Source organism: Aegilops tauschii, chromosome 5 (assembly GCF_002575655.3).
Source record: "Aegilops tauschii subsp. strangulata cultivar AL8/78 chromosome 5, Aet v6.0, whole genome shotgun sequence".
Classification (NCBI taxonomy): domain Eukaryota; kingdom Viridiplantae; phylum Streptophyta; class Magnoliopsida; order Poales; family Poaceae; genus Aegilops; species Aegilops tauschii.
The window spans coordinates 496,510,764-496,515,406 of NC_053039.3; the positions used below are offsets into that span (position 1 = coordinate 496,510,764).

The 4,643-nt window shown below is 51.4% G+C and overlaps 1 pseudogene; it reads right to left on the reverse strand.

Annotated features, from left to right (window-relative positions):
• Positions 1-243: 243 nt before the first annotated feature.
• On the reverse strand, positions 244-4,249 carry LOC109753021 (uncharacterized; annotated as a pseudogene).
• Positions 4,250-4,643: the final 394 nt, after the last annotated feature.

Sequence of the window (4,643 nt, forward strand, 5' to 3'; positions counted from 1 at the left end):
TGTGATGTTACTCCTACTAGTACTCCCTCCGTCCCATAAATGTAAGACATTCTTTGACACTAGTCTAGTGTCAAAAAACGTCTTACATCATGAGACCGAGGGAGTAGTAACTAGCTATGTACCACTTTTCTCTTTTTCTTCATTTATTATTTGCCACATCATCTATTTTATCTAGACATGTGTGATGTTACTCCCACTGTGGGTAGTCTAATAGGTCTCGGCAGTTCAACACACATTTGGGAATACAGGTAGTAGCACACAGTAACTAAAAGTGTCAAGTTCTTAAACGAATTAATAGCATTCACACGACTTATTATCTCGATCGATGCTTCTAGTGTCCCCAGCAAAACTTGCGAGCAACCAACCAAAGTCCAGTCAATAAAATGCGACCCCTCCGGCGTCCGGTCGCTCCTCCACGAGCTTCGGCTCGCCCGCGAGCACGGCGGGCGCGACGAGCGCCAGCGTGTTGGTGTGCGCGGCGTACTCCGCGCCGTCCCACCGTTTCTCCTCCTTTTCCTCTTCCTCTTCTTCTTCTTCTTGAGCCACCGGCACCCTGACCTCGCGCCGCCGCCGCGTCCGCACGTCGAACGCCACCAGCCGCCTGCCGGCCAGCGCCACCACCTCCAGCTCCGCGCCCTGGAACCCCAGGAGCCGCACGCCGTCGTCCAGCCGCACCACCTCCTCCTCCACGATGAAGGAAGACTGGGCGACCAGCTCCTGCCCGCTCGCCTCGCCGTTCCCGTGCCTTGTCAGCGGACGTGGAAGCAGCTCCGCGACGGGCACCCTCGCGGCGGCCTCCTCCCAGCTCCCGTCCTCGTCAAGCCGGAACACGGCGACGCTGTTGTCATGATCACGCACGGCGCAGTGGAGCTTGCCCCCGGCCGAGCCGATCTCCCACATGCCGCTGTCGCCGGGGCAGAGTACCATCTCGACGCGCCCCGTTAACGGGCTGTACCCGACCGCCGTGCCGACGCTCGTCCGCCACCACGCCGTCCCACCGGCCGCCACGCCCGAAGCGGCGACGAGCCCTTCGGCGGGCACGACCGCGTCGGTGGCCGGCGCCGGAGCCCGGCGCGCACTCGGCGGCGCAGACGAGCGCGTAGTCGCCGCGGAAGTTGTACGGCGTGGCGTCGAAGAGGACGACGATCGCAGGGCGCGGCCAGGTCCGGCACGGCGGGGACGGGACGGGCGCCCAGGACGCGGTGGCCGGGTTGCACACGAAGAAGGCGTCGTCGGCCGGCGAGTAGCAGCACGCGACGCCGTGCGACGACGAGAGCACGGTGACCCCCTCCGAGGCCGGGGCGAAGGCGAGCGTCGGGGACGGCACGGCGTCGTCGGGCCCGTCGAACGGGAGGAACCCGGCCTTGGGGACGAAGAGCCCGGACATCCGTCGCGGGGCGGCCGCGTGCGCCACGGCGAAGAGCGGGGACGCGAGCCGGCGCTCCCAGGACGGGTGCACGAGGCGGAGGCGCGCGGCGGCCGCCGGCGGGAGGTGCACCAGCGCGCGCTCCCGCAGCACGTCGGCGAGCGGCGGCGCCCGGACGGCGGTCACGCGGCTCCGCAGGCGCCGGCGCCTCGCCGGCCCCCGGCACGCCCGAGGATCCTCGCTGGTCGACGCGTCGCCGGAGTGCATGGCTGCCTGACCAGCAGACGGATCGTGCCCACGCGCGCTGCCGTGTCCGCTCCTCCGCGGCGGATGTTTCGAGCAGAGCAGATCGAAACCAACGCGTGCGGCTTCGTGGAAATTTCACTTTCGTCGCGGGGAAGGCATCCATGCACTCCGGTAGCGTAGAAATCGACCGGGTTCTTCTCGGTGCGCGACTTGGCTGACGCGACCGAGAGGGGTCAATGCGCAGGTCGTGTCAATTTTTCATAGGGTGTGACTATGTCAGCACCACGCACCCAAAATCGCCAGCTCCTACCACTCCAGCCGATGACTGCTGTTTTCATTTACAAAGCGAGGAATTTAGATAATGTAATACAGCGTCGACATTATAAGACATTTTTGAAATTTTTTGAAACCTTTTTTTCTGCAAATTGTGAACAAATTACAAATGTTGAATATATTTGAAAACCCAAGTAATTTAAAATTTTCGAAAAATATTTTTCAAATGGGAATACAATTTGTAATTCCAGACATTTTTTGAAAAATAATAACAAAATTTGATATTCCAAACAATTTCTTCATGAACAAAATTTGAAAACATGAACAATTTTTGAAAATGCCCGGACGGTTTTTAAAGTGTGGACAGATTTGAAAATTCCGAACATTTTTTAAAACACACGAATAAATTTAAATAGTGCACGTCGCACAACGATGTCCCGTGCGGCGGGCTCGTGCGCGGTATGACTCGGGGCGTCGCTATCAAACTACAGTACGACGCAGTGAAGACAAATAAAGAACACTACAATATCTTTACATTCTGATGATGCGCTCTTTTGCTATAGTTGCCATGAATGCTGGTGCTTCGCTGCGCTACAGTACCTTGCATGCTGGTGTAATGGGACAAGTGAGATGCATCGAGCGATTAAAGTACTGGGCTGTTAACTACTACATGGTGGGATATTGCTAAATCAGTTTTTAAAAAATCATGAATTTAAAAAATAAAGAAGGAAAACAATGTTAATCATGTATGTCAAAAAGTTAAACATGTATATATAATATGTTTCTTGTGTATACAAAAAATTGTTGAATGTGTATTACAACACGCGCAAAAAAATTGTGTACTACAAAAGTTCACATGTGTCAAAAAAAGAAACCGATGAAAATCGACAAAAGAACAAAGAAACATGAAGAAACCCAATAAAACCCAAAAAGGAAAAAAAGCGAAGAAAACCAAAAAAGAAAATGAAAACCGAAGAAAACCTATGAAAAAGAATGAAAACCAAGAAAGAAATAAAGGAAAACAAAAAACCCGATAAAAATCAAGAAAGAAACAATGAAATCTGAAAAAAAAGAACCAATGCAAAAAATGGAAGTAGTAAAACCCAAGAAAAAAAAGAAAATCGATGAAAACCGAGAAGGAAACAAAGAAAAAGAGAATGAAAATAAAAAAGAGTGAAAACCAAAAAGGTAACCACAAAATAAAAATTAAATTATAATAATATTTGAAGAAATCATGCATTGCAAAACATTTTCCAGAAATTAAAAAAAATAAATTAAACAGAAAAGTAAAAGGTCGGGCCCTAGTTGCGAGTCAAGGGTGCCATTGCAATTGGAACAAAAAAATGGTACTAGTTGCGAGTCAAGGGTGCAATTGCAATTGGGACAACAAATGGTCAGGCCCCAGTTACAAGTTGAGGGTGAGATTGCAACTAGGACAAAAAAAGGTCGGGCCCCAGTTGCGAGTTAAGGGTGGACATGCAACTGGAACAAAAAATATCGGACCGGAGTTGCAAGTTGAGGATGGACTTGCAACTAGGACAACAAATTCTCAAGGCCGAGTTGTGAGTCGAGGGTTGACTTGCAACTAGGAAAAAAAGATTGGTTCAGTTGCGAGTCGATGATGGAATTGCAATTAGGACCAAAAAAATCGCAGGGCCCAGTTACGAATCAAGGGTGGACTTGCAACTAAAAAAAGTTTGGTTCAGTTACGAGTTGACGGCGGACTTGCAACTAGGACCAAACAATTCTTAGGCCGAGTTACGAGTAGAGGGTGGACTTGCAACTAGGAAGTTTTGTTCAGTTACGAGTCGACGGTGGACTTGCAACTGGGACAAAAAAAGTGCTGAGCCCTAGTTGCGAGTCAAGGGCGGACTTACAACTGAGACAAAAAAATTTGTGCCCCAATTGCGAGTCGAGGGTGGGATTGCAACTAGACAAAAAAAGGTCGGACCCCAGTTGCGAGTCGATTGTGGACTTGCAACTGAAAAAAGGTCGTGCCCCAGTTGCGAGTCGAGTGTGGACTTGCAACGAAAAAAAAGGTCGGGCCCCAGTTGCGAGTCAATTGTGGACTTGCAACTAAAAAAAGGTCGGGCCCCAATTGGGTGTCGAGGATGGATTGTAACTGCATAGTTAGTATATTATGAAAACACAACAAAAGAAAAAACACGTAACAGTAGCTTTTATAAAGAAAACACATTCATAAATGCATAGAAAACAAAAAACACAAACAAGAAAAAGGAAAATGAAAAAAAGTAACGTTGCGACCGTTTCCCCATTACTACCACATCACACGAACCGCTCAAAACGAAAAAAGAAAAAAAATGACATCCGGCCGTACAGAGTACACAAGCCCAGTACACAAATCGATGGGACAAAAAAAAGGCCCAAGCAAAGCAGCGCTAGAGGCTTGCTTCGTGGTCCGCTCCGCCGTCACTGTGCGTCGACCTTCCGTGGTATGCGCCGCGCCGTGTCCCTTGGCGCGGGAACGCCACCGTCCGCGCCTGTCTTCGTCACGCTATCAGGGTTCTTCGCCTACTTCGAGCACCGCCGCCGCACTCCTAACCTAGCCGCCGCCGCTCTTCTTTGGCCGCCGCCGCGGCTACCTCCGTAGCTGTCGCCGCCGCCCGTCCACCCCACTTCGTCTTCGTCCAGCACCAGCTCGTCGCCAGTGTCGCCGTCATCTACCCCGACCGCTTCATCTACTCCGACAACCGCGGGCGACATTGGCCCCGCGCCGATTGGCGCCGCAACCGTCGTC